Raw genomic sequence first — 18,705 nt, forward strand, 5'->3', positions numbered from 1 at the left:
ATGGGCTAGTGAGCACTCTCTTTTCCCTGCAATGTGTTTTTGGTTCATTTATTTCCTTGCAAGTCCTACATTGCTACTGTTTTCAATGGGAATTGCTGTTTTATTATCTTTGGGTTCGTTCCATCTCCTTGATTGTCTTTGGGTTCACTATTGTACTTGACCCTGTTTAAGTGTTACAGCACGAGGTTTTGTACATTTTTTCGCCATTGGTATTTCAGGATTCACTAATATTTGATTTACTTAATTAAATTACAGATAGATACTTAAGAGATAATTAGACTCTAGAGAAATCAATGTAAATTGGGCCATTTTCCATGCCAGCTTCCAGTTTGGCATCCCTTTCCCATGACAGCATATACAAATTCTATCAGGCTGGCAACAAGAAACCAGAATGACTTTCTGTTCCCTTCTTTTTGTAGCCAAGCATGAAAAAGAAAGGAAATTGACACATGGCTTAAAATAGGCTGAAGAATATTTCCTTCCTTCATCCTTTCTCTTTTTGGTAGTGAGAAGGACTCCAATTCTCCTTATTTATCTTTTGCAAAACAATTTCTACATGATATAACAAGAGAAGCATTAGACTTGATTCAGACAGCCAAGAGGGCAGCCATGTGGCTTGGATGAGAAAAATCCAATCTATTTTTCCAGCCAACTAAACAGGGTGATTGTGAAAATAAAATGGGATAGCTTCCACATTGAGCTTCTGGAGAAAATATGATGAAATTAAGAATAAATAGTGGTCTTTGTTAAAAAAAAAAAACCTCAGGATGCTTCACTGAGTAATAGAAGGGCAGGAAACGGAGCAAGTGAGGGTCTTCAAATACTTAGATATTGCCTTCCAAGTCTCAGGGTCATGGAACACACACATCAATGCAGTGGTTGAATGGGCTTTAAAAAGCTCATCAGCCATCCTGAGATTCTCCCATACAAAAGGTGGAGAAAAGGGAGCCATAGAGCAGCTCTCAAATTATTCCTAGCAAAACCCCAGGCTCAGCTGCTCTATGGCTCCCAGCTAGGACCCTATCCAGATTACACACAGATGGAAACCAAGTTCATTAGAGCAGTGTTCCAAGTTCCAAAATGTATAACTCGCACAATTCTGAGATCTGAAGCTGGTCAGATGAGGACTGAAGTCAGAAGATGGTTATTAATCTTTAATTACTGGCTTAAATGCTATTATTTTCCAGCTGGGCTGATTCTATCCCTTCTTTCAGAAGAATTGAGTGCTCTTGGACTCAAGCAAAACATACAAAAAGTCTATCATTTGGCCTCTCCCTTGACTCCCTATATCCTCTTTACTTCACTCAGGCTAGGAGAGTTATAAAAGAAAGGCTTTTAGATATTGAAGCCCAGAATGGAAGAGGACTCATCCCAAATTCGGTCCAAACTTGGCTGAACCACGTTAGGTGGAAACCAGCCAACTGCATCAACTCACTCATCTGTCTAGCCCAACAAAGGCTCTTCTTCAGAGCCAGATATAATAGTCTACCCTCATTGCTTTTATACAGTATATTTGATAAAAACCCCATGATTAACCAAATCTGTCCATGTGGTGATCATTCAGTTAAATGTACTCTCCACTTGTTGCTGCCCTGTTCCTTCTACAATGATATTCGGAGAAGACTCATCTTCCCACTTTTCTTGCATGCACCAGATTATCCTGAGGAACTTCTTGTCAACTTTCTCTTATCAGACAAGAAAAGTGCTATCACCCATAACGTAGCAAAGTTAGGTATAGCTGCTGTGATTGTGCACAAACAATTGACCTGATTCATTCATCTTATTTATTTATATTTCAAATTTGTCACCGCCCAGGTCACTACAGAGTGACTTATGGCTATGCGGATGTATTATTTATTTGTTTTCTCCCCTCTTTCTGCTATAATTAATTTACATGTATTTTGCTTTATCTAATCATTGACTGACATAAATATTATCTACCTATCTAAGAATAAAAGAACTTTTAAAAATAAAAAAGAATAGAATTTAATATTCTGGTCTATTTATTTATAATGCCTGCCTAGAGTTGTTGTAGAGCTGGGTACATTTCTAAAATAAATAAATTGAATAGTATACTTTTTCAATACAAATTTATCTGTGCAATTCTACCTATACATCTTTCTTGACTTGTTGTCTTTTCCCAGTTTGCTATCAAGTAGAAGTAGACTTCTGTTTCTTGAACAGATTATAATAATTCATACATTTTAGTAAAGATTTTGTCTATTTTATTTTTGGTCATTATCTTAGAAGGCAGATGTTCAAAAACATTATTACCATTATTATATTGTTCTTGAACTTTGGCTGGATTTCTTGCCATTTATGGTTACAAAGTACAGTACCAGGACCCTAGTCATATTCCCCCATGAGCTGTGTTAACATTTTCTTCCCTGTTGGCATTCTGATACTCCAGCATTCCAGCTGTATTTAATTATAAATGGTTTGTTTCAATAACATTTTCAGACATCTGCATTTAGCATGGAGGCTGATAAAGCAGAATCTATTGATCTTCACAAAATACATATAGTTACTTTGCATTTTACATTATCCCAGGGCATCCTTCTTAATATGTCACAACAAAAACCATAAAAGGAGTCCTAGGGCACCTTAAACACCAATACTTATTTCTGTGGCATAAACTTCCCTAGATCAGAATTCCTGTAATGGGAGGTATGAAGTACTCACCTAAACAAGTCCCTTTTGTGAATGGATGAAAGAGATATATATTTATTTATTTTACACTGCCTTATTATTATTTCTCCTAACCTGGTCATGAGATCCACAAAGACAAAAAGTCAAATAGCTGATGGTGATATCTATATATTAGTACATTATGAGTATGATAGAACCAGTTGACTTTCACTGTATACAATCCTGTATGTAATCTTCTATTATTCTGTTTGCTACATACTGTAGTTTGCACTGGAAATGATGTAAAAAATAAGGATTGTTGGCTGCCTTATTCTCTGCTTGGTTCTTGATTGCTATAATGACAGCATTCCACGGGTCACAGATTAAGGAAAATTTGTTTTTCAATGCATGATTCAAGTATATGTGACAGGCACTTTGGAACTTGGACGTCTCAGTATTCCTTTGACTGTATCATTGTCATAAGCTAGAATTAGAAGGCGAAGTGAATGCAGTCAGGCCTATGATAAAAGATAGATAGATAGATAGATAGATAGATAGATAGATAGATAGATAGATAGATAGATAGATAGATAGATTCTAGTCATAAAGGAGACCAGAATTTAAGAGATGGCTCTTCTCCTAAAAGTGCTGATATTACTGTAAATTGCATCTACTTGAAAAACATTGAACAGTAGACACTTCTAAATTCAGGAAGAATCTGGTCTGTGCAATTTTCTAGGGTCCCTAATGTCCAGGTGTTCTGGAAAAGGTTAACTCTCTAAATTTAACATGCCAGGGAAGCATTCAGTTCAATTTCTTCACCACAGTAGGATTTTAGCAAGAATGTCCCTTGATTTGCAGTGAAATCAAGCATTAAGCGCTGGTTAAGTCTGAATTACAAGATGAATATGAACTTTAGAAACATTACCACATAGGGCAAAATTGTCTGATAGTGCTCTTGGGGCTTCAATATTCACTTCGTTAATCTTCACAGAATGGAATATTAATTAGGTAGATAATTAATATTCCCAGTTAAAAACCAATAATTTTAGCAGGAAATGTAGTGCATTGTTCTGCAATTGACAGTGATAGTTCAAAACACTATTGTTCAGTGACCACATAAAAGCAGGAGAAAAATTCCCCACCACTATAACCCAGACAGATGACATCAGATTCATTCAACATTGTCCCTGCAAAAGTTCAACATGATTATCCCTATGGTTATAAAACAAGTCTGTTGTCATTGCTGCTTTAACATGGAAATGTGATGACCCACCAAAGTATGCTTCAACATGGGGTGTGCAGCAGTAATACATGGAACCCAATGCCATCCTCAGTGTGAAAAGTTGTTAAAACCAGCATACAAGATCTGGGGGTATTTTGGAAAACTGATTTTTTTTTAAAAAAATGTGATGGCTAAATCAGTTTTCAACAAAGGGAAGTTGCACAAAAAATGAAAAATGTGTAAAAATGTGTGTGTGTGTGTGTGTGTGTGTCTGTGTATTTAAATAAAATTTTGTAAAGAGAGACAGTTTGGTGTACTGAATAAATCACCAGGCTAGAAACTGGGAGACCATTAGTTCTAGTCTCACCTTAGGCATGAAAGCTGGCTGGGTGACCTTGGGTCAGTCATTCTCTCTCAGCCCTAGGAAGGAGGCAATGGCAAAATGCTTCTGAAAAACCTTGCCAAGAAAACTGCAGGGACTAGTCCAAGCAGTCACCAGGAGTCAAAACTGACTTGAAGCCACACCCACCCACAAACAGTTTTATAAACCATAGCTTAAAGTAGCCTCATCAAATAGTGTTATAAAGTAAACAGATGAAAAACTACAAAATCTGTTCAACAGTAGCTGCAGATTTTCTGTTTTCTTTTTAATGATTCACTGAGAATTTAGGTGGAATGGAATAGTGAGCATGAGCATGGATTGCACTTCCACATGGGTGTATGGTTGTTCTTGTGTAAAACAAGGATAAGGGGATCTTTTGAAATATTAAGATTTGATGGTGGGCACACTCGCACAATTGTTACTGGAGACTTACTGTAATTATTAAAAATGACTGCTATGATCAGCATGGCAAGGCACAAAACACCCTGTTAGGAGAAAGTAAATCCTAGTATCCTAGTATCCTGGGATTAATTCTATTTCCCAGTGTCCTTTACAGGACCTAAACGTACTGGTATAGATCAACATAATACCTGAAACTACATTAAGAGCATGCCATCGTGCTAGCTATTTGTATATTATGGTTGGTCACACAGTAAACCAGATGTTTAGACTGGATTTGGCATTTTTGTCCACCTACTGAGTCCTTCTCAAGGACCTGGGATAGGGAGAGGCTGTTGTTTGATGGTGTTAAAGGTATCGTCGCAGGATATAAGCTGTTCCGAGGAAAGCTGCCTTTTGCAATTGACTGATGGTGATTTTGTCAATGCCGACAGTGTTCAAGTGGTGCTCCAGATGTTTTGGGATTGCACCCAAGGCACCTATTACTTGTCACAGTCATTCTACTTCTATTTGCAGGTCTTCATATTTTGTGATTTTCTCCAGTTCTTTCTCTTCTCTTCTGCTGTCTCCAGGTATTGCAATATCCACTATCCAGACTTTTTTGTCTTTCTTATCAATTGTTAAGTCTGGAGTGTTGCATGGCAGATGCTTATCTGTTTGAATTCAAGTCCCAGAGCACTTTAACGTCTTCATTTTCTATTACTTCTGTATATTATTATTGGTGTTGTTATGGTTGGTTGCATAGTCAGCCAGATGACTATCTGCCAGACTGGATTTGGAATTTTTATCCACCTATCAAGTCCTTCCCGAGGACCTGTGATAGGCTAATGTTGTTGTTTGATGGTTTGATGGTGTTCAATGTATCATTGCAGGATATAAGCTGTTCCAAGTAAAGCTGCCTTTTGCAACTGACTGATGCTGATTTTGTCAATGCCGATGGTGGTGGTGGTTGTTATTGTTAACACCAGTGGCTAGTAAGGGAGGCATCTTGGGATCACATTGGTATTGCACTAATTTCCTATGTTGTAGAATGCATTATGCTTATACATCACTTCTCTCCCTGGTGGCCATTTTTATGTAGGCCTTTATCTATATATGTTACTTTAAAGATAGTGAAAATGAAGCTTAGGTGATGTACAGTGTTATCTTCCATGTATGATCTGAGTTGTATTGTTGCTATTCCATTTATAAAAGAAATGTCTATTTTTATAAATCACTTCCGACATTCAGTTATACAATCATTCTGCCAAGGCCATTTCACAGTTACGTGTGGAGTCCTTGGTGCCCTCTGAGCTTTGTTATTTGTTTGCAGAAGTTTCATCACCTGACTACATAACGTCACCAATGTTGGGGAGTGTGTGGTTTGCTCCCCATTTAACTACAGTAGCTTCCCCTGCCAGTGTTGGTGGGGGTGTGGTTTTCTCCTTGGTCGTTCCTTGATTAGGGTATTGTTCTCTGTTTGATTGTTTATCTGGTGTTAATCCCTGATTATGTGGCTGTTGGTTGCTGGAGAAGAAGTGTTTTGGTCTTTTTGTTTCCTTCTTAACTTTTTTATTGTCTCTTTTGAATGGTGTGTAAATGTGGTTTATCTCTGTGTATCTATTGATGGCTGATGTGTCTGAATGCCAAACTTCCAGGAATTCCCTAGTATTTTTGGATTTAGCTTGGTCTAGGATGCTCACAGTTTCCCAGTTGAAACGATGGTTGAGTCTGTCCATGTGTGGTGAGATTAAGGAGTTTTCCTTGTGTCTTCTGACAGCTAGTAGATGTTCATGGATGTGCTTTGCTAGTCTTCTGCCTATCTGTCCTACAGACTTATTCTAATTAGATTAGTTCTGGGATAATTTCACTTAGGTCTATCTTTTTCAGCTGAAGACCAATTATATGTGGTGTAGCTTAGCTTGCCTGTGTCTGTGGAGAAGAGATACTACTGTTCAGAAGGAAAGCAAAATAATAGCTTTCAGGACACAGCAGGATCCTTTCTGAACCTTCTCTGATTTGCATAGGACAATGTTCCTTTGTACTTAGTGAACTTGTTAAAACTGTAATTAAGTAGGTAACCGGCACTGAAGAGATTTCCATTTCACTAGTACTGAAAATGAGGAAGAAAAAAAGTGAGCCAAGGAACAATTACAATTTAGGTTTTTGAATGTAACCCCCACCCTTGTGTTTTAAACTCCGTTTACAAAAGTCACATTTACTTATAAAGGATATTGTGTCTCAGTGACACCAGCTTTTTTCTGTTTTGCAGCAGAGATACTTAATACCCCTCTCCTTTCTGTCGTCATCAAAATTTTGACTTCCTTTGGAAACTTCTGTTATCTGAGTAGAACTCACCTCAACGTTGCTTTGAATTCCACTTAAGTGACAGTCTAGTTGATAACAATTTTGGAAAAAAGCTGTATAGGCAATTCAGTGTGCTGTTCACTACCACAAAAATGTGAAGATTGATAAGTGAGTTGACCCTAAATTCATAACTTTAAGGGTAATAGGTTTACCATGAGCTGTAACCAAAAAAAGCCAGAAGCAAGTTTTGGATTGCTGGACATCAGAGGTAAAACAGAGCATAAACCTCATTCCTTGGTTTTAACTTTCCTGACCTCCTGAAAGATCTCATGGATAAGTAGAATACTGTACTAGAAATGGTAATTCTAGTAAATTTAATGGGAGACAGTTTGGTGTAGAGGTTAAATGTGCCAGGCTAGAAACGGGGAGACTATGAGTTCTAGTCCCACCTTAGGCACAAAGCCAGCTGGGTGACCTTGGGCCAGTCACTCTCCCTCAGCCTTAGGAAGGAGACAATGACACTTCTGAAATCTTGCCAAGAAAACTGCTGTGACTAGTCCAGACAGTCACCAGGAGTCAAAAACTGACTTGAAGGCTAATAAATAAATGAATGAATGAATGAATGAATGAATGAATAAATAAATGAATAAATGAATAAATGAATGTAATACAGCACATTAATGTGATACAGCAACATATTCTTTGAAATATCTAACATGATAGGTTTGCACATAATACAAAATTGTTGTATAAGAAAAAAATAATATTGAGAGTTAAACCACATTTAAAAAAAATAAACATGCCAGATACATAGCAGTATTCTTTCACTGATCTTCAAAGATATTAAAATAGTTCTATAGCATTGTTTCTATCTCAAACTGTCTAGGTGACCACAACAATTCATTGTTACTTATAAGAATGCACAGAACACACATTCACACTTTATTTTGAAAGTTTCTGAATCCAACCAAGCACTAACAAATGAATCCCTGTGTTCCAGCCTAGCCTACTATATTTTCTCAAGCAGATTTTATTTATCCTTAATCTTCATTTTTTTTTCAGCTATAACTCCTGATTGTGACAATGCAACAGCAAATATCCAATAAGAGAGTGATAGATAATATATCAGATTCAATCTCTGACAGAACTCATTAATAGATCTATCTATCTCAAGTAGCAAATCTGAATGAAAGAAGTGAGAATTATCATCAAATGGCTAAATTACCAGTGGTCTAACTCAGTTTAATGATACTTCTTATACCATGGGGTTAAAAACTGTTTGGGAATGAAAGCATGATCCTGTGCAAATTTATCTTAGAAACATGCTAGAAAAATTTATAAATTTATTTGCTAAATATGAGCTTTACATAACGGTTTGGAAATCTGCAATGCCATTTATTCTGTAGCATTAAGAAAAATCTATAACTGATGTAATGAAGTACTGAAGCATACAGAGATAATGTATTCATATAATTAAAATGTGCCAGGGTATATTCCCCAGCTGTGATTTTAGTAGCTTGCCGTTAGAAAATATCAGAACAAACAAAATCTCTGAACTATGTTTAAACTACCAGTTAAAATTCAGAATGAAAACAGATGATAAGTCTTGAAACTGAAAGCTAGCTGTGTTTTATCTGGAATGCACCAAAATTTTAATTTTGTTTATTTTTTTCCAAACAAAGTTGCATATAACAAAAACATTATTTTTTGTTTTTATTTGCTTTTCCAAATTTTACATAAACTGCCTCCTGAGGAGAGTAAGCAAGCTGTCAATACTTATGAACAGGGTCATTGGTATCAATATGAACAAGCTGACACATTACAAATCACACTTCCCCTAAATATGCTACTTTAATAAAAGTATAAAATTAGGTATCAGGGATGGTTAGGTAAAATTTGCCATATATATCTTCATCTTGATACAATTCTTCAGATAAACAAGTTACATCAGAGTAAAAGGGGATGTTCATGATTATCATGGTCATCTAAAGGAATTCATCAATAAATAGGAACAAATAGAATTGTCTGTAACGGAGAAAAAAAACTTGACATGGAAATAAATGTAAAGCACTTCACCATGCGAAACTGGAGAATCTATTTTGTATATGTGACCCAAATGTTGTGGAATCTGTGCTAAGCTAAAGCAGTCTATATGTAATATGGAAACAGATATGGATGGCTTTACCCAGAAAGAAAAAGGCCTGACATTACTGCCTCTACTTTCCTGTACCAGAAAGGAAAGGGTTAAAATAGCTAATGTGCGAACACAACCCATCTTTAGCTCTATCCTCCATCATGGACGATCAGATCTGGGCCTGTTATTCTCTCTCAGTCCAATTATTTCACAGAGTGATTATTGTTGGGACAAAACTGGGAAATTGAAGGAGGGGGCCACCTTGAGCTCCTGAAGGGGAGATATAAATTAAACAAACCAACAAATGTAGTCCAACAAATTTGGCTCCCATTCTGGTGCCTAAAGAAAAAGGAACATTATACAGGCATGCGCTCAGAGAAGCCAGATGGATATATGTTTAGCTCTTTCCTCTAGACAGGGATGTTGCAAGGAAGGAGGGGTTGGAGAAGGTTCCTGATCCTTGTTATTTCCCCCTCACCTCTGCACTCATTGCCAACTTCTGTTCCTCCATTTTTAGTTTTTATATGTTTATTTCTCATGATCCATACTATGCATTGACAATGTATTCACAGACAGTGCTGAAAAGCAAAGAAATGCTTGAAAAAAACAAGCATGGGATAAGGCTGTAGATCATCATCAAAACACATGTGATATATGCTGCACAGAGATGGAAAGATTCAGCACTGCCCACTCTGGAGGAATGGTTGGTGAAATTGATGTAACTTGCTGAGATGGACACATTTCTCTAATCTTTGATCTTTGATTAGAGAAAAAAGACTATCTACATTTATTGGTGACTGGAAACCTCTTATGGACTTTTTGCATAAAAATGAAAAAAAAATGAACTTGTGGCTTCGATGATTAGACAGGATAGAGAATAGAAAGAAGAGTGTTACGATGTAACTTTAGAGAGAGAGAGATTAAAATATAACTGTGTTTATAACTACTGTGGAGAATATTGGAAGCCACATCTTTGTATCTTTTTTCTTTCTTTTCTATTTTTCTTCATTTTTTTTTCTTTTCTTGCATTTTTGCTTTCTCTTTGCTTGCTTGCTTTTTCTTTTTTCTTCCTTACTTTATATTAGTTTGTATTAGTTTCTATCTTCTTTTTTTAAAAGTTTCAGTAAAACTCACATTAAAAAAAAAAAACATGTGATATATGCCAAACTTCCAGGCACAGTCTTTTGTATCTCCCAACAGGTCTGGAAAAGATCCCTGTCTGAAACTCTAGAGTTAACATTTTTGAAATATGAATACACTGCATTTTTTTTTAAGTAGTAGAAGCTTTGTCTTCTTGTAACAAGTACTGTATGGCTTGAGATGGAACAGAATACGTTTATTTACTCTGGGTTCCTGTTAGTGTACTTAACCCTTTTTGATCTGCCCCTTATCAATTGATTTTTTTTTCAAAAAAAAAAAAGGACATGAAACCATGGATATAGTCATCTCATTCATGGTGACATGAGATGATTATATCCATCTACAAGGATATAGTCAAGGCCGAAATCTCTTTCCTAACCTTCAGAAAAGAAGACAACCCCATTGCTATTGTGCATCTGTTTTTACTCTCATAATTGCTATAGAATATATAGTGGGGAGGCTGGGTGCTTGTTAACAAATAAGTCTTGAAACTAAAATGTTTCTTCACGAAAGTAAGTCTTTGGTCTTGAGAATTTATGGAAGATGGTGTGCAAAAGAGATGAAACTAAATAAAAAAAGATTAGCTTCAGTGAGGGTGGATTACTAATAGGGTTTAAAAGCATCCATGGTACTTTTATGAAGCAGTCCTAAAGCAAAGTTACCATTCATAGCATCCTATCTGATTGGCATGCTTTGAAGGGAATATTATTCATCTGTGTACTTGGTTCTTTACACTAGAAGCTTATGCAGTTCATATTAAATATTTCAGCCAAACATTCATCTAGCTAAGCTGCTTATCTGAGATCCTCATATAGCGGCTGAAATTGCCCAACTTCATTGATCTTATTTCCAATATTTTCTTCTCTTCCTCATCCCAACAAAAATTAAAGGATGTCTTCTACCCTTTTTAATGTAATATTTGAGTAAAATTTAATTCAACAAGAACAAATGGGCTAATGAAGGTCATTAATCATGAACTAGGTATAGTGAACCAGAATATTTGTACTTCTTCCCACTGCATGCAAGGCTTTTACCTTTGCATAATAAAAGGTATGAAATAAAACATTATTTGGAGTTGCTATTATAAAGGTGCTAAACTGCTAACCTAGAGAACCCCAAAGGATGGTTGGTTTGCTTCTTTCACAATGGGTATAGGCAACTATAATTGGCTTGTGGGGTGATTGATTCTACCCCCCCATCATCTTGAATGTTTTTAGTCTTTTTATTTATAGGATCTTTTTATATTGTTTGACCTTTTAACTAATGATTGTGGGTATTTATATTTTTAATTGTTTCAAGTTTTACTCTAATTGTGAGCCACCTAGAGTAACCCTCCAAAGGAGATGAGTGGCATACAAATTTAATAAAGAAATAAAACAAAATGAATAAATAATAATTAAAGCTCTCTCTAAGCTGTATACAATCTCCATCTTCATGGATTCAAATTAAATATGATAAATGAATATAACAGTATACTACAATACAACTGTTTGGGCTGGAGTGGGGGTAGATATCTCTATCTTTAAATAAGGGTTTTCCACGCACAACATTCCATATTTATTCTCTGGAATTCCTAGTTAAAGAATCCAGGATAATTGTGACCCACATAGGAACCTGGAAAGCATTGGCAATTAGAGCAGTTAGTAGTGAGGATTTCAGTTGTTGGTCTATCATGGCATTATACTTATATAAATACTCTTGCACTCAATCTATTCCTTGTGCAGAATATCAGAGTTTGTGTGACAAGACAGTAATATAAGATGCTGTTCTTTGAATTATGTTAATCCTCTCTGCATCATGAGACCACTGGAAACTGAGAACAAAAGCTTCAGGCAACTATGTGTTTTGGAATTTATGCAAATTCCGCAATATTGGTACTGCTTTATTCTTTAGCTTTTGGTATTTCCTTTTTTTTTTTTCCTTTGGAGTTTATCAGCAAAGAATGTTCCTTTTTAATACTTCTCATAGCATTGCCAAGCTCACTGATGCTTACTTATGAGATTGTAATGGTAACATACTGAGCATCAAATATAATTATTTCATGTTTTATACTCACTGTGCCTTCTGAATAATATGTATGAAGCAAATCCAGACTGTGTTGCCACTATCCCTCATTCAATATGACTAATACTGTAATATCAAAAACAGTTTTTTGATATTACAGAGACTTAATAGCAGATGGTTCTTCTCAAGGTTTCCAACTTCTATGTACAGTATACACATCTTTAATTGCAATTTGAGCTCAATCTATATAGTAACCAGTATTTTAAAAGATAAATCCATCCTATTTTATTATTCCCCTCCTCAGTGCACTATAAGATGATTGGAACACTTTGCCGTCCAGAAGCATTTCCCAACTTAGACCTGCTGAACCATGATGTCTTCATTATACTGTTTCAATTGAGTAAATTGGCCAGGCCAAATTTGTTCCATTTCTGATTTTGTGAGGCTAAATAGACTGGAAGAAAACTTCACAGTTGATTCCTCAGAAGTTTAATTTCTCCTCTAATGTTCCCTTTGTATGCATGGTAATGGCTAGTTTTTGAACCTGAGAGCACTACAGTCTGCTCGTACATTCTGGCCCAGTAATGTGTCTTTCCTACAAGGGGGATGGAACATAAAAATTTTAAATCTCTGAGCTTGAGACTTTGTGACTTCATGGATGTGTCCATTGTTAGCTCAAGAGTATATGGTGTTCCAGACCATATTGACTGATGGCGCCATCTCCCACCAATGCATAGATTTGCATTTGTAGAATAGCCATTGTGTTTGGAAGGAGGGCAACGTTGGTGCCTCCTAAGCTTTGGTGCCCTAGACCAATTACTCTGTAGCCTTAGCCTAAAGCCTGCCCTGGATGTGTTTTTGTAAGGTTTTGGGTTATAGGTGATTTTTGGCAAGAACACAGAAGTTGTCTTCTTCAGGAATTAATTTTCAAGTTTCTAGTCTACGCTACAGCCTTGTTATTCTCTGGTGTTCTGCCATTCAACTACCAATCAGACAACCTGCTTAATTTTCTAAGTTCAGCCAGGTTTGTGCCCAGATTCCATCATAGCTATGAAAAAAACAAAATCCTGTTCAAACCAAAACATTATTATAAACAAGTAAACAATGAGGAACTTACATTGGGAGGTAAACAAGAATTGTATTAAGTTCTCCTTATTCCCAGCTCAAGCTTTATCATTTTAACAGTATATGAAGTTGTTCACTGCAGGCATTTCATCCAAAGCTTAATTCTTACAAAATTATGGCACTTTATTTCAAGATAACACATCTGAAACAAAATATATTTGGGAGGTTATAGGATAATTTTTATATTCTTTTGAATAGGGGCTTCTGAAACACAAAAACATTATTTTGTCTAGTTAAATTATGTTCCACCTAACTAGATATATACTTGTGGGCAACTGACCATAATCTTTAGATTTTTTCTTTCTTTTACAAGATTGATGGTGAAATTTGTTAGCTATCTTCTCATTAATCAGAAACACAAACTGCTTAGTGTGATATATTTTGTTGCCAACAACCAGCTGAAATAATGCATGACCCTGAGAGGGCAAGGCCATTAGATAGAATTTTGAAGCGAATCAAACAGTCAATTTCATGGCTTAGGGCATAATGGTCTCCCAAGCCATTAGCTTATAAATGACAACATAATAGATCTACTGTGCTTGTAACTCCACACAGACAAACAGAGGTAAGAAAAATGAACAAACATCTGTATACGTATCATGCCAGATGTATCTTTAACCTTTAGATGGAATACTTATCTAATGCATATCCCATCCTCATAGCCTAGTTTCTACTGGAAACCCACACCATTTAAGACAGAGAATTCTCAGCCATGTCACAACAAATGTGCAAAGTCCATTTTAGGTAAACCCAGCATGCATTGATTTAGCCATATCTAAAATACTTTTCAGCATAGGAAAGATGGTAGATTTTTCCGGTTTCCTAATTCAGAGTCTTGCACGATACGTATTGCTTAATGCATGATCCAATTCATGGATTTACCCACTAGCTTACACATATCCATACACACACACATACAAATACACTACTTATGTAAATTATTGGATTTTGGACACAACCGCTCCTTGAGCTAGGGAATCAGGGAGAAGGACAAACAAATAATTTAGTTATTCATAATAATTTAGTTATTCATAAGCAATTACAGTGCATTCTAAACATATAGTAGCTTGTTATGGAATATAATGTGTTTATTTGCAATAATTTTTATAACATTGAGGTACAAGAATGCATAATTTTCATCTTTTCTAAGTTAGCACAAGTTGTATTTTAGCCATTAAATAGAGAAATAAATGTTTGAAAACAACCCTTTTTATAAAGTTACAAAAAAACCTACATTTCTTTAGCAGCTGCAAAATATCATCTGTGATTCTATCAAACATTCAAATCACTTTTTAAAGCAAATGCTTATAAAATCAGGCTGGATTCTTTTCAAGATTGTTTCTTCCCCATCACACACGTACATAGCATTTCTGCAGTCTTCACTACTTCTTCCTTTGTGGGAAAATATTTCAACTAATGCAGGAGCAAGAAAATATTTTCTGAAACTTCAGAACTTACATGCATTTTGAAAACAAGTTTTTGATTGTTTTCTGGCTGTGATCTAATCCTATGATTGTCCAATATCTATGAGGGATGGACAAATGGATACAAATAGTCATATATACTTCTTTATAGCAGGATGTGATTCCATCAGGCTGTTTTCATAGGAGACCATTTAGCTACTAGGCCATTTGTAATGGTGTGTGGGAAAGATCTTGGGAAACTGGGCAAAGAGACACTGCCTAGAGAATGGTCAGATAAAAGACAGCATAGCCTACAGCTGGATAGTGGGCGAGGCAAGAGGCTCAGAAGAGACCCACCCTAGTTTCTCAGGCTGTAAAGGAGACTGGGGGATGGGGGACAATTGTACTTTCATACTTGCAAGATACTGTCAATGTAGCTTTACAATAACGTAGAATTAGCTCATCTGGTTGTGATTCCTATCTGGTTTACCTGTGAGGCCAACACCATTCCAACAATACTGCATGAGCATTACAGTATTATAAAGCCTGAATAATGAGATATGGCAGCCTCTGTTACAGTTTTGTGGTTCTATGAAGCTCCAGACTCGTTATATTTTTAAAAGTTTTGCCATGCTGCAAAGTGTGGTGTCATACCTAGAGAAACCAAAGGAAAATTAAACAAATAAGAAAGCATGTCATGGTAGGAAAGGAAAAGATACATGTCCTCCTACAACTTGCAGCAAGTCATTTCAAAATCAGGGCTTGCAAGCAATGGAGGACAGTCTCCTCTTCTGAGCAGTTGTTCGATGTTGTTTTGGGATCAGCCTTAACTAGCTGTGCTAATCTAGTGAATGATAGAAAAGGGTTAACTGAGTTAAACACTTAATAATCATAAAAAATCTTGAACTTGAATTGAGCATGTAACATCATTATTATTTCCACTTGTGACTCAAAACTGAAATATAAAATCAAGATCTTATACTTCATTCCACATAAGCTGTAGGAGTTTGTCCTGGCTCATAGTCCTAATGGATTTACAAGTCAGGGTCCCGGCAACCAGAGTTTGCACTGATCTTTCAGGTCAACTTCAGGCTCCAAAGAGATATGTCCAAGATATTCAGGAAGTACAGCTTCTCCATAATTTGAAAGAGTTTACCATGGTAAAAGTACAGATGTATGAGGCATCCTGCATTAGGCATAGTTAACTTTCCTCAAATTTTACTTACTATAGCAACTGTGCAAGGAAATAATCAGTAGTTCATAATGCATCCATAATCACTTTGCACAGCAGACATGACAGGCAGCATATAGAATGGGAAGAAAGAAATATCTGGACCAAGGTTTCTCAACCTTGGCAACTTTAAGATGTGTGGAATTCCCCAGCCACCATGTGATCAGTGGCCCATACTCATGCTGGAGCAAGCAGGTCATCTGGATCAGCCCTCAGGCTATGCAATAGCCACTACTGGTTGTGACTAGCATGCTCTGCCTTGCTTTTTTCATTGACTGCTTGGTTGTACGCATTCAGGGAAGGAGGTAGGGGCAATCACAGCTCCTAGTTCAACCAGGAATAGATAGAAAACTGCCAGAACATCAGCCAGAAAGCAATTTTTTTCATGACAGATGGAATGTAGAGAGGCAGAGACTGGGAATAGCTTCTGCTTAACTAGAGCACCTTTCTGGGGCCCAATGCAGCTGCAGGTTCTGTGACCCCCTTAAATTGACCCAACTCCAGGTAATTGTCATAATATCCCAATGTAATATACTATTTTGCATGTATATCTATTCATGCATCCAAAATGACAATGAATGACTGTGTATTGATATAATTCAATATCCATTCTGCAAAACTAATTAGCATTATAGTGATCATTATATCTGAGACCTGTGTATTTCTGTCAGATGTGAAACTGCAAATACAGTGATTAAAACGTTTGTGACTTGAAGTCAGTAACTCCTTTTTCCACCATATCAGGCCAAATACATGCACCTTCTTTAAATTCTGGTAGGTGAAAAATTAAGAATAGATATGTCTGTTTAATATAGGTAATATTACCCATGTTAGAAAGAGAATAAAACTAAATTGCTGAAGCATAGCTTCTCCGAAGGTGGAATTACAGCTTCCTGAAACTGATACATTGATTTGCATAATGTCAGGGAAGACGTAAATTACATTACATGCTGGAATTTAAGATTGCTGCTCTAAGAAATGGAGATTTTATTTATTGTTCTATTTTACAATTCATATGGAGCCTTAAATGTTATTTCACAGACATGCTCCTATTACATACTTTCCTCATCGCTAAACTAAACTAAACTAAACTAAACTAAACTAAACTAAACTAAACTAAACTAAACTAAACTAAACTAATATAATGCTGTCAAATAAAACATTCCATCTTCTTCTGGAAAGACCGAATCCTATTACTTCTTTTTATAAATCTTCAGCTAAATTGTGTATTAAAAGACCCATGCGTGAAAGGCAGAGAGGGGAAGGAAGGCTCAAATTGGCACATAGCTTTTTATTCATGAGAAAAAATACTGAGACATCCTTTCTGCCTTCCATTCACTTTTTTTGGTATCTTCATGGTTAAGTGAGGATAAGCAAATATGCTTCATGATTTCTCATTGCGTCATGAGATTGGCATATAAAGCATTTACAAATAAGAGGGAGGTTTCAGCTCCCCAACCCTTTTTTATTTCCAGAAATAAAAAATCAAAGGTCAGGCATTTGGAAACAACCTTACTACAGGATGCTTAGTCACATGGAAGTGCTAGACCTTTCATTTATTTATTTGTCAAATTTATATGGCCACTCATCTTACCTGAAGTGATTTTGGGTGGCATACAATGAGACCAAGAATTAAAACATTTTGCAAACCCATTAAAACAATAAGCATGGATAAAACAAGACCACAAGAGGGAAGATGTTTACATACATTATAACCAGCGTGCAAGTTCCCTATTACCAAGGGTTCCCCAGGCTTGCTGAAAAAACCACATGTTGAAAGCTTTATGGAAGGCCATAAGGGTTGGGGCTAACCTTATCTCAGGAGGGATGGTATTCCAGAGGGTGGGTGCTGCAGCAGAAAAGGCTTGCCTCCTAGGTCCCGTCAGATGGAACTCATTCACAGATGGGACCCACGGCATGTCTCTCCTGCCAGACCTGATGGAATGGGTAGATGTGATAGGAAAGAGGTGGTCCTGCAAATAACCTGGCCTTTAAGGCTTTAAAGGTCAAAACTAGCACCTTGAATTCGACTTGGAAGCAAACTGGCAACCGATGCAGCCCATGGAGCAGAGGTGAAATGTGTGTCCATCTAGGGACACACATAATTGCCTGTGCTACCACACTTTGCACCAGCTGAAGCTTCCGGATACTCTTCAAGGGCAGCCTCATAAATGCAAAGACCTCTGAATTATTATTTATGTTAGACAAACTATTCTTTCAGTTCTGAATGAGTTAAACAATCCCAAGCCTCTTCTGAAAACTGCTTTAAGTTTTTTTGAATTTTCCACAAAAATCTGTTACATTTGTATTTTATTAATGTAGTGCCTTAACATTCTTTTTTTTTTTTAATCTATAGACCATACCTGTAAGGGAAATTATATTCAATTTATATTTCAAGGAATATTCCAATGCAGAAAAAAATCATATTCTAAACTAGCATGTGCTGCATCTCAAACCTGAGTATGTTATTAATTTGATCCAATAGGAACCAACATGATTCATATTTCCAAGATTAATATGCATCTATGGTACAATCCTAAACATGATTATTCAGAAGACTAACTGATCAAATTGACTCTTTGTTCATGCAGATACTATTACATGCAGAAACAGAGTGCTTCAATATTTATATCTAAAAGTAACATCATAAAATAAAAAATAAAATCTGAATAAAAAATATTCAGATTCTTGGTGTGTATTTTTCAAATAGGATAGGACAGGATAGGACGGAACAGAAATTATTGGATA

At 36.2% G+C, this 18,705-nt stretch overlaps 1 protein-coding gene across 2 annotated transcripts in view; it reads left to right on the forward strand.

Annotated features, from left to right (window-relative positions):
• Positions 1-18,705, forward strand: part of CSMD3 (CUB and Sushi multiple domains 3) — a 623,909-nt gene that overhangs the window by 133,941 nt on the left and 471,263 nt on the right. The gene's annotated exons all lie outside the window — the stretch shown is intronic.

This window comes from Python bivittatus, unplaced genomic scaffold (assembly GCF_059951505.1).
Source record: "Python bivittatus isolate LINGU-HERP-01145 unplaced genomic scaffold, Pbiv_v1 ctg000590_np1212, whole genome shotgun sequence".
NCBI classification, from domain to species: domain Eukaryota; kingdom Metazoa; phylum Chordata; class Lepidosauria; order Squamata; family Pythonidae; genus Python; species Python bivittatus.